General features: G+C 36.2%; 1 protein-coding gene across 3 annotated transcripts in view; it reads right to left on the bottom strand.

Annotated features, from left to right (window-relative positions):
* Positions 1-13025, bottom strand: part of DYM (dymeclin) — a 243199-nt gene that overhangs the window by 71714 nt on the left and 158460 nt on the right. The gene's annotated exons all lie outside the window — the stretch shown is intronic.

The raw sequence follows: 13025 nt of genomic DNA on the forward strand, positions 1-13025 counted from the left end.
TGAGTAACTCACAGTGTAATTTATTACAAGTCACATGAGCTTGTTTTATCTCAATTTCCTCATCTTTCAATTAACTGTGTTGGATTAGATTATTTCTTTAATATAATAGAGTCTATGATTTAATTTTATAGCTTTATATTTTTATTTCTCAAAAAGAATAACCTTAAATATACATATTATAAGATTTCTGCTCTGACAATGATGAACTACCTGGTACTGAATAACCCTCTTGTCGTAAACAACTAAGAAACTAGACAACATATATGAAACAACTGTTTTCAGATGTTGTACAACATCTGAAGTGCAAGATTCTGACCCTAAAAGAAGAGAGACCTATATATGGTGAGTTTCTGCCTAGAGGAATATTCCAGACTGTAGTTCAGAATAGTGGGACCCAAATAGTACACTCAATAATGTTGTGCTGAGCTGATAAGACAGAGATATGAATTTGAGGCTGCTGCAGCAACTGGAATTTGCAGGGCAGATTATTGGATGGGAGAGAAATACAAGAGAAAGGTCCAGAAATCTGCCAAAGGCTCTTCCTTAGTGTTTGGCTAAATACTAAGCTTTATAGTACAGAGAAAACCCCCACAAAGTGTGGTGGTTAAACAACTACCCAGGAACTGAAACTGGCACAGAGATTTTTGAAAGTCCCAAAAGGCTGAGGGATACTCGAGTTCCCACCAGCCAGAGTGGATAAAACTAACTGAACGTGGGCATTCAGTTGAATTCTCAGAAAGACCATACTTTAGAAGCAGAGTATATCTAACCCAGAGTAATAATTACTGTATTCTAAAATTTACCCTAACAAATCTAAAAAGATCAATTTTCAAAGGATAAAGCTAATTTACATTAAATATAAATGGCTAAACACTCCAATGAAATGGCAGAGATTGTCAAACTGGATAATAAGCAAGACCTAATTACATGCTGTTTACAAGAGTAACAATTGAAAATTTAAAGATACAGATAAATTAACATTAAAACAATATAAAAATGATATAAACACTAGTCATAAGAAAGCTGGAGTGGTTCTATTAATATTAGACATGGTAGGTTTCAGGACAAGAATATTATTATTAGAGATAGAAAGATTTTATAATGATAAAAAAGCCAATTCACCAAGAAGATAAAACAATCCTGAATGCTTCAAGTATACATAACTATGTGCTTATGATATTAAATCTACTATAGCTAATGAGAAAAGAATTCCTCGTTGGGCTAGATGACAACTTAAAAATATAGGCCATTCTGATTCCATGTATTTTTCCATATAAATTTGAGGTATAATTTGTAGTATTTTTTTTAAATGTCAAAAACAGTACTCTAGTATGTCTTAGTGATATCCTGCTAATAAAATGTTACTTTGAATATCTTTTTAGGAAAGTCCCTAACTATTTAAGATGGTTTAAATGGGATATTCACTGAAGACAAGGTTACTGGGCATTCTTTCTAGATTAAGTTTTAACATTATCAAGAAAAAAATTCTTTAAACACTGATTGGTAATGCTGGATGTTATACTAAGCAAATTAACAGAGGCAAGAAACTTCTCTAAATCTATACCTAAATACAGTTGGAAGAAAAATAATTAAGTGAAATAATTACTGAATGAATAAGTGTGAAATCGTATACTGATTAAAACTAAGCATATGTCTAAGAGATAGATTTCTTTGAAATGGAACAGTCTAGCAAAGTTTCATGAAGGCATTAGATCTTACATAGAATCTTGAAGGAAAAAGATTTGTGCAAGAGAAAAGGCATTTCTAAATAGAAGGCAAAGCACAGAGGCAAAACAGGAAAGTAAGAAGAGTGGGATGAAAAGGCTATCTAAAGAAGTGGGAAACAAGATTCAACCAATTAGGGTATGTGCATTTTTTGCAATCACTTTATTTTTCTGGGTCTTCTCCATTTGAAGTTAGTCTTGCTTTACTTTGTTTTTCCTTTTTGGAGTTAAAAGTAAATACTGTACTTTCTACTCAAGCCCGCTCCTACGACCCATTGATAACCACTGGTAATGTTAGCAGTTTATTGTATATGATTCTAGAAATGTTATATGCATCAACGATAAATGAATACTGTTCATTTACATCCATCTTTTTATTCCACAAAATATAAACTGTTTTGTACCTGCACTTTTTCTACTTAACAATACATTCCTTAGTTCAGTCAACAAACAATTATTTAGTGCGAGTTACTTGATACAAAATATGGATATACCATAATTTGACCTGTCCACTATCAATCAGTATAATGTTCCCAGTTTTTTGTATTACAAATAGCACTGCAATGAATGCGCTTGTACACAATTTTTAGTATACTAGAGGGGAGAGACTATTCCTTGTAGTAAAACTGCTGATTAAAAGAATTACTGAACATAATACTGAAGTGCATTAGGGGGTATATATTTTTTAATGTACAAATTATTTTAAAGGTGATGGAAGTAAAAAGGTAAAAGTAAATTAGGATAGTGTATGATGCAAATTTACATGGAAATGTATAAAGAGGGAAATCAGTAAGAGTCTTCTAATTGGTTTCAATACATTTCTTGGAATAAATAAAATTTCAGAAGTTTTTGAGACAAATAACTTTGGTGGTCAGTTGTAGCATAGTATTTGGCAAGACTCAGGCATAAATGGACACCCAAACAAAACAGGGAAAGCAATAAATATACCTGGAATTGAATTTCTCCTGGTTAATGTAACTAAATAAGGAAGACACAGAAGGAAAACTGAAAGATGACTAACTTTAAAAACAATGTTACAGTAATTATGATGAGTGAAAATATTTAAAAAATAACAGCTACAATACATGACTTGTCAATGTATGACCTGGTAGTTATAACAAAAACACAAGTGAGTGAAAAAAGAGAATCTATTATTAAGCTTAAAGACAATTTTATTTTTCACAGCCATTCATGCAAATTTTTTGTTTTTAACTTTAAAGTAATTCAGTGGGAAAATATCTAATAAGTAAAAGGATTATTAAGCAGATTTTTCTAATTTTGACTAAATTTGGTCAGAAATGCTATTTAGTAAGAATGACCTAAGTAAATTAAAACCTTGGTAATTTAATTTATCTCAAAAGAAAAACTATCCCTAATTTTGAGTTACTTCTCATACATCTTCCATGGGTAATACTTTTTAGAAAACCCAACAAACTAAATATGCCTCCTTTCCCATGTCTAAAGACATAAACCCAGACCACAAACAGACAAAGATTTCCTAGCATGAAGTGGTTATCAATGCCCAAGAGAGAGCTGTGAATTCAACTCTAGGTCTTATTAACCTGATTTAACACCACTCTACATAAGCTAAGTTATTACCTTCCTCAGCTAAAACTCCCACATAATAAAATCAACGAAGAAGGGGAAACCAGGATGGAAATATATGGAAATGGGGAAAATTTAATAGTGAACCCCCAACCCCCCCAAAAAAACAAGAAAAGGGTTTTGAGATCAGAGTAGGAGCAAACTCAGCATTCCGTTAATGTTTAGTACAATTGTCCAAGCTCATGGCAACATCCCTGCAGCTTCCAGAAATGGACGCAAACATGCACCAAGTCTTGTACTTACAAAACTTGTGCGTCTGCAATAGCAAGATGTCTTGGCTGAAATACTTTTGAAGCATTTTTTAAGATAGTGCTTTCATAAAACATACTTTTGTTATCTGGAAAATATGTGGAACTCCATAATTCCCAGGGATGCTAGATAAATGAGGTATCACTTAAATAGGATTTTAAAAGCCTGTAATATTTGAAGCTACAGTCCCTTTTAGGTCTGAGCTAAGTCCAAACAACAGAGTTTACTACAGTGTCAACCAGAATATTTCTGATATGATAAAATTACAAATGTTTTTAAATTAAAATATATTTAACAATACAGAACATAAACCATAGTGTTCCCCAGGAATAACCATTTTAAAATGTCTTTTTAGAACACAGCTCTATTTAACTACCAATAATTACAGAGGTAAAATTTTATCAGTAGTTGTAAAAATGTCACAATTTCAGGACAAAATTATAGCTCAAATCAAGCTGGGCATAACTTGATAAGAAATAATCTCCTGTTTTTAAAGAACTGTGGTTAATGTTTAACCACATATGACTCCCCAATTTTCCTAAGATCCAGGCATAAATTCATGCTTTGTGCTCCCCCTGCTGGCTCTAAGCTATTTTTTGTACAAGGCAATCCTATTACAAGTGCACTGAAAGCACTTGTTCATTACATTTGAGATCTTAAAGATGTAATCCAGCCCTCCACTTTCAGCGTTGAGGAAAAGCAAGACAACCAAGGTGATGCTGAGTGCTGACAAATAGAATAATCCTCATCTTTTGACTCCTAATCCAGTGCTCCTTCCATTCCATTAGCACCTCAATGTCTTCAAGTACAAAACTACTGTTGAACTATAGCTTGCTACCTGCAGTTACTTAAAGTCTGAAGCTTGGTAGCTCTGAGCCACACACAGATTTTTCACTGAACTATAATTACAACTGGTAATATGTCTATCAGTGCAGACATTAGGCTCAGAGAGTATCCATGATTCTGTCTCTTGGACAGCATCCAATTAAAATAACCTATTGTAAAATTCCCAGACACACTGAATACTTAAATTTCTCCTAATGTGCTTCTATCATTTGTTTACAAATCATATGCCACAAAATTTGCCTTGGAATATACAGCTGCCACACAATATGTCCATGTCAGTAAAAACCGTAGTCATCTTGTTGATGATGGTTAAGAGGAGGGTGACAGAACCATAGAGCGTGCCTACTACATCCCAAGTACAGGGTTAGGCCTTTACAGAATTACTGTCAAGGGGAATTGGTAAGTAGCATTTCTATCCATAGTTTACAGAGAAGGAAACGAAGGGAAAGTAGCTTGCTCAAGGTCTATCTGACATCAAAGTGTCTGCCATTTAAGCTGTTCCTAACTGCTTTGATATTTTGCTCATTCTTCAACAAGCAAAGAGAGAAGCAGTAAAAGGTGCTCTCTTACCACCAGCACCATCATCCCCACCTCTTGCAAAAAAGGAAAGCTTTCGGCAAAGGATACTTTATTATAAACATGGATCTGTTTAATTTCTTTTAAAAGTTAAGCTAAAGTGGGAAGGGTTAACAATACTTTCCTTACTTTTCGAAGAGTAAGGTACACGACCTATACTACAAATATGCATTAACCCACAGCATAAGTTAGTATTTAACCAGTTAACTGCCACGCATCCAAAACGGAAACCATCCCGACACGCCATGATATTTTGAATTTTAGTATTAAAAATCTGCCACCTGCAGCTATGGACGCTTATGGCATACAAAGGGCTAACTCCAATGGACTTTTATGTAATAACTGTATTTAATTATTTGTCAAGTAGTCTGTGTGCGGAAACCTGAAAACACTAGCTCCAGCCTGATAACAATACTATTTACATAGACACAAACAGTCTGGGATGAAAGAATCTAATCTGTTCAGACCAAAAGTAAATATTTATTAGCTAAAATATACAAGTCTGTCTTTGTGAGGAAGAGGCATTTGTTTCTTGATGAAAGATACAACTTGTTATCTAAATCATGGATAATTTTTATTCAAAGTGGAGTTTAAATTCTGTGTTCCTTCTGAAAACAGAAAACCAAAAGCATCAGTGCCTATCTCTGTTTTCTGGTAGCAATGATTTGTTATTCTTATGGAAGGGAATCATGTTCAAGTATTTACATAGAAAATAGTGTTAAAATGAACATATTCCTCAATTACTTATAGGTAACTTATTTGGGCAGCATAGACAACAAATGTCAACATTTTAGAAAAGAGAGAGTAGCCTAGATTAAATCCAGTCTTAAGCAATTTAGGAAAAAGTGATGAATGAATTGATTCTTTAACCTTGCATAATTTAAATAATGTGACCAACTCGTTGCCCAGGGCTCTATAGCTGGCATCATATAATATTTATGGGCATTAATAATTTTTTCAACTGAAGTGACAGGTAAAAATAACTTCCTTTTTAATATTATGAAGAAAGGAATTTCGGGTAATGCAGACACACTTGTGCTTAAACAATAGTCCTCCACTAACGACCTGAGGGAACCTGGGCGCTTCACTTTTCTGAGACTGTTTCCTTGGATGCGGTGATGATGACGGTGACAGCTGCTAAATAAAGAGCTGCTGTAATAATTAAATGAGAAAATTAATGTAAACACTCTTAATAGGAAGACTAAGGAAAAGGCCACTGGTCAGTTCCAATTAATTATTGGCATGTGGGAATATGGGCTCTGGGTTACCAGCTATCCCAACTCCGAAACGGTTATATGTTAGCAACAAATTCTGACTTTTTAACAATATGTGCAAACAATACTCAGCTCCTCTCTGGGCTGAGTCTGGACCACCAGCTGCCAGTACGTAGTTTCTATCTGGGAGACTCAGTGGAAACGCCACATGTCATGAAGCTGAGCAAAGCATCTGGAGTCAAGGTGTGGGGGTTAGATGGATGTTCAAGAAGAAAGAGAGGTGCTCTGCAGGAAAACGCTGCAGATGATTTCAGCTCATGGAAAATTATGTTTCTCTGGCACACCATGGTTTTGAGATAGCCCAGTACTATATTTATGGTCCAATTTAAAATCTTTGATTTTTATGTAAATGCCTTTCAATTTAATCCCTGATTCCTCAGGAAGGAGAATATGTTATTCCCTGTCCTATCAGAGACAGACCAGTTGGTTTATAATAGAATCCAGAGTCTCCACAATAACTCACATGTCTGGGATAGAGTAAAAAATTACTCAACACAGTCTTGGTTAGAGGTGTATTGACTTTATTGATCTTGGGGAATGAACTTTTGGTTTTATTGATATTCCCTACTGCTCTTCTGTTTTCTATATCACCAACTTCTGCTCTATACTCTTGTCTTTAGTCTTTTTATTTTGGTTTCATTTGCTCTTCATTTTCTAGTTTCTTAAGGAAGAAGCTGAGATAATTGATTTGAGGCCTTTCTTCTTTTCCAATATAGGCATTTCAGGCTACAAATTTCCCCCTAAATACTGCTTTAGTGGCATCCCACATCCGATGATCTGTTGTATTTTCATTTAGTCTTTGTACCACTGTATTTTATCTGCATAATTAGTCTCTTGTAGATAAATGCCAATCATTCTTACTCTACTAAAACATTATTCTTCATTATAGAAAGCAACATATTAGGTATTCTCCACTTTTTCAGATAATGTTATAACACCTTCGGGGAAAACAAACACCACAAAGCAGTCTTAATTTCTAGTTCAAGTCTACCACTCTCGATTTTACTTGACACATTATCCATAATGATCACTTCCTGAACACGCTATGCCTTTGCTCATGCTAACCTCCTGGCCTAAACATCTCTTTCCTACATAAATCTGCCTACTAAATTTTTACTCACCCTTCAAAATTAGAGAAAACATTGACCACATTTTTCTAGTTAGTTGTATCCATCCTTACTTCCCTCACTAAAATACTAATTTCTTGAGCATGGAATAATTCACTTTGGCCTCCTTGGTACTTAGCATGTACCTGTATGTTTAAAAGGCCCTCAAAAAATGTTTGTTTAATTGAACTAAATTGACAAGCAGAAATAATTTGGGATGCAGTGTGTTATGGAATGAATGTATGTGGACCTCCAAAATTCATATGGTAAAGCTCTTAATCTCTAGTGTGGCTGGATGTAGAATAAGGAAGAAAGGAAGGCTAAGTGAAGTCAAAAGGGTGGGGCCGTGATCCAATAGGATTACTGTCCTTATAAGAGGCACTGAAGAGCTCCTCCTCTTTCTTCAGGAACATATAAGACGAGATCATATGAGCACACAGCAAGAAGACAGCTGCTGCAACCCAAGAGGAGAGCCCTTGCTGGACAATAATCCTGCCGGCACCTTCGTCTTGAGCTCCCAGCCTCCAGCACGAGAGAAAATAAATTTCTGTTGTTTACACCACCCAGTCTATGGCATTTTGTTATGGCAGCTCAAAGTGTCTAGTACACATAAGGATGTGGTTAAGATGAGGTAGTTCCTCTTTCCCAACTAGAAGGCAGGTTAGGGTTCTTGGGCCTCCAGAACCAACAGTGCAAACTTTCTCTTCTGTTGAAAAATATATATATATTTGCCTTTTCTCCAGAAGGCTGTACTTGAAGCAGTATGGCCATCTTGATCTTAGCCATGGCCACCGCAACTCACTTCAGACCAAGAATATTCGACATTCCATAACCCCTATTATAAGCAAATCAATTCTAAAAGAAAGCTCAGTTCCCTGACGACTGGGTCACTGAGGTAATAGAGAAGCACAAAATTTTCTTGCTTTTTAAATACATTTTTTATTGATTTTAGAGAGGAAGGGAAAGGGAGAAAGCGATAGAAACATCAATGATGAGAGAGAATCATTGATTGGCTGCCTCCGGTACGCCCTGCTCCCACTGGGGATGGAGCCCACAACCCGGGCATGTGCCCTGACAGGGAATCTAACTGTGACCTCCTGGTTCATGAGTCGACGCTCAGCCACCGAGCCAAGCCAGTAAAGCATGAAGCACAAATTTTTATTTCATTATAGGATTAAGGTTGATAGTTACTCCAATAATGTATTATCTTATAGCTATGGAGAACTATCATAGTACTTCTAAAATAACTGTCATTTATTAAAATAAAGGTAAAGAAAAATGAAGAGTGCTGGAGAGGGGTTCTGATTTTGGATGGGACAGTAGGAGACAGCTTCACTGAGGAGGTGACATTTAAGCAAAGACCTAAAAAAAGTGAGGATGCGAGTTGTGCGGGTATCTGGGAAAGAGTATTCTAGAAAAAAGAAATAATAAGTACAAGTGGACCAAAGAAAAGCTTGTTCAACTTGAATTATCAACAACCATCTCATGCATCTCTTTAAATGATTATCTAAAACTTGAAAGATCTAAATCATATCATTATTTTTATTTGGCAAGACCCCCACGCCCACTCCTAGAGAAAAAGTAAGTTTCAGCTTTTTTACTTAAAACAGAAAATTAAATGATTACTCTTCAGCCATCAATCTGCACAGAACAGAAGTTGGATTTGAATAACATAATGCTGCTGAAAACATCTTTTAAGACTGACTAGATTGCAAAATGAGAATTACTATATTCAATAATTCAACATTATAACTGCAAAAACCTATCTACTTCCGAAAAGTGAGAACTGGTAGATGGAAAGTGAGATGTGAACTGTGTCATATTAAAGCTGGAACGAAAAATAATTTGCTAAACTTATTTCCTTCAGACTGAATTATCACTACAAATAAAAGGCAGAAAGCTGCCAGAACGCCAGAAAAATTAAAGTACTTATTACTTTAATTTAAATTGAAAACATGCTAACCACCAATAAACAAAGTAACTGTAGTAATCATGGGAAAAATAATAGCAGAATTTGGGTGCTCAGTATGTGACATTAGCACTGTGGTAAGTGTTTTGCATACGTTAGTTATCTCATTTAAACCTGGCCTCAACCCAGAGGCCAGCCTTACTTGCTAAAGACCATCAGCTTCTCAGTGGGAAACTAGCACTCAAGCCTAGGCAGCCTGTCTCCACACCGAAGCCCCAGGCCACACTGCCATGAAAACGCCAACATCTGTAAGTCAACATTAGTGATGAGTTCCACTAGTCCTGGCCAGAATCTGACACTTAACTATTTACAGTTCTTTTTTTTTTTAAAGAAATATTATGATGGGGGAGAAAGAAGAGGGCTAAGGGGGTATGAATGGTGATGGAAAGAGACTTGACCTGGGGTGTGAACACACAATACATATACACATGATGCATCACAGATTGTACACCTGATTTCTATATAATTTTATTAACCAATGTCACCCCAATAAATTCAATTGAAAAAAGAATGTTAAGAAATATTATGAAGCCCGGCTGGCATGGCTCAGTGGTTGAGCGTCGACCTATGAACCAGGAGATCACGGTTTGATTCCTGGTCAGGGCACATGTCCGGTTTGTGGGCTCGATCCCCAGTGTGGAGCGTGGAAGAGGCAGCCAATCAATGTTTCTCTCTCATCGTTGATGTGTCTATCTCTCACTCCCTCTCTCTTCCTCTCTGAAATCAATAAAAATGTATTTTAAAAAATATTATGTATCCCTTTAAAAACTCAGGATTTTAATTTTTCTTCTTTATATGCTAATGAGATCCAAATAATTAATAATGGCATAACCATATGCCCAGAATATGTCTTGATTTGGCCAGCAAGTCCCAATTTATGAATTTGTCCCAGTGGAACTATTAAGTAGAATCCTGGTTTGAATAATAAATTTTATGGTCACCTACTTAATAATAACTTCATTTTTTATTCTGCCCATTCACTGTCTTTCTTATTAAATGATGGAACATACTAAACTGCTATCATTCTTTGGGGGTATAAATTCACCACACTTCTTCTAATCAGATTGTTGGTTCTCTCAACATTTAAAGTATAACTTTTCTCCAATGGCTCCACAACTCTCTTCCAATTCGTACGTCTGATCTCATCTCCTCCCACACGCTGTCCCATTCCCCATTCTTTTCTCCTGAATGAACCCTTTGTCTTTCTCGCCTACTCCTGCCTATATCTTCTTTCATGCCACCCCCTTCACTTGGAACAGCCCACTAATCCATCAAATATCTGTCCTCAAAGCACTTTTTAAAAGTCACTTTATCAGCGAAGTCTACCTGAGGTCACCCATCCACCCACCTGTCCTATTTAGAGAGTGAGTCCATCACATCAACCACTGTGAGGCTCAAATGTGAAATGTGTTTGTTGTTACGCTGCTGTGAGGTTCACCATATTCTGCACATCAAAAAGAATGTGAATCCTGACAAGCTTTACAATTTAAAAGTAGAACTTTAGATATATCTACAACCAAAGGGAAGGCATCATCCAGAGGGATCTAAAGATTATAAATACAACCACTGCTTTCAAATAGTACAGACACAGGGACAAATAGTCAGATGTGGATATTTGATTGTCAAAAGGAAGGCCATAGTCATTGGGAATATACAATCTAAAAAAATTACTCCAAGTCTCATGGGGAACACTGATGAACTAGAACACTGGTCTTACCCTGCTTCTACCATCTACAACTTGCCCAATTCTGAGCAGTGTCTGTCTGTCCACAGTGACAATAAGGACAATGATATGCGCTACAGAGAAAAATTAGAAAAACAAAGTGGCTCATGAAAAGCCATCTCTTTTAGGTCAAAGACTAGTGATTTAGTGAATTAGTCTAACGACCTAACGTCTGATAAAATCTCATTAATGAGATAGGGTAGAGCCCATATAAGGACACAGTGGTTGATGGAGCTCCTATGAGAAACCCCCATCCCTTTCCCAGGAAGATCCTGAATGCTCCCCCTTATTGAATAGAAGGCTGTTCTGTCTGTGGAGCAGCCCACTCTGTCTCACTGCTTCACTAATAAACTCACTTCACTTTAAACTCCATGCTGGCTCACGTTTGAATTCTTTCCTGCAAGAAGCCATGAACCCAAAGTAGGTCATGGACCCTAGGGTCCCCAGGTCCCCCGACCACCTGCATCACTAAGGCATTATGTTTTTTAGTAGAATTATATAGTCAACAAAGAAGATAATTAGTTCTAGATTACACTGTAGTTTTTGAACATCATGGTTTGTTTAAAATAAGCAATGGATTAAAATTCAAAGCTGAAATAGAACATCAAAAAGATATTTTAAAGAGATAATATATCTAAAAATAATACAGTGAAAACTAAACTCAGAAAAATATTTGAGTAACAAATATTAATAGGCAAGAAAAATAACTGTAGATTATCAGAAGAAATGTCATTTGATTATGTAAGAGGGTAAATCGGCTTCTCTAAACACACAACATCAGACAAAATACCTGCAGAACCAGATCAGGAATAACATGATAATACTTGCAGGGGTCTTCAAACTACGGCCCGTGGGCCACATGCAAATACAAATATTGTATTTGTTCCCGTTTTGTTTTTTTACTTCAAAATAAGATATGTGCAGTGTGCATAGGAATTTGTTCATAGTTTTTTTTAAACTATAGTCCGGCCCTCTAACGGTCTGAGGGACAGTGAACTGGCCCCCTGTTTAAAAAGTTTGAGGACCCTTGATAGAGCTTCTTTCTGCTAAAGAACACAACATTATTGGGAAAGTGAGTTCTTCAGTATTGCTATGAGGAGGCATGTCAAATTTCCACATGTTGTAAACAAACAAAGCCACATTACCCTCTGAGGTGACTACTTGTTCATTTTAATTCGTAAAGTTAAAGAACATAGACTCAAATAAATATGTACATTCCCCAATATATATAAAGCAGTGGTTTAAGTCATGTGCCAACAAATTCAAACCTAAGACTACAGATACATTAGAGATGAGTTAGCTAATAAAGCAGTAATTGTAAGCGGTCATTGTACTGTTTGGGGTAGCATTCCCCCTATAGCAGAACAAAGCAACAACATTTTGATGGTAAAAGGCATTGCAAATTAAAGCCAGATGGACTTGGTCTTACTTATAGAAAAGATGCCTCGGTGACTTATACTTCCAGGTCTGTAATGCCTGAGTTCACACCATGATTCCAGCTCAGGTGAATCATCTCTCAGGGGAACCACACGCACTTTATGTGCACAGATTCAATGTACAAACAGGTTACAATTATCATTATTATATTTGCAGGGGGAAGGGAGGGATAAAAAACCAGACAGCGAGGATTAAATGCAGTTTCTCTAGACCACAGTAATAGGAAATACCAAACTCTTGCCATAGTCACACCAACAGCTAGGCAAATTTTGGTAGCCTGGATACCTCTTACATTTGCTGCTTAGCACTAGTCACAGAAATCAGGGGACAGTGGTTCTTGAGAAGGAATATTTTTAAACTAATGAAAATCAAAGCTCTTTTCTTTCCTTTAAACTAGGTGTCACAACACATTGCCTCAATATCTTGCCTGCTAGAGTAATGCATTGTTATGCAAAACAAGAAAAAGCAAGAATTAGAAAACCCACAGAACAGATGACTGACCGCTGTTTTACTGAC

This window comes from Myotis yumanensis, unplaced genomic scaffold (assembly GCF_028538775.1).
Source record: "Myotis yumanensis isolate MYYU_CA2020_CCGP unplaced genomic scaffold, mMyoYum1.0.hap1 SCAF_7, whole genome shotgun sequence".
NCBI classification, from domain to species: Eukaryota; Metazoa; Chordata; class Mammalia; order Chiroptera; family Vespertilionidae; genus Myotis; species Myotis yumanensis.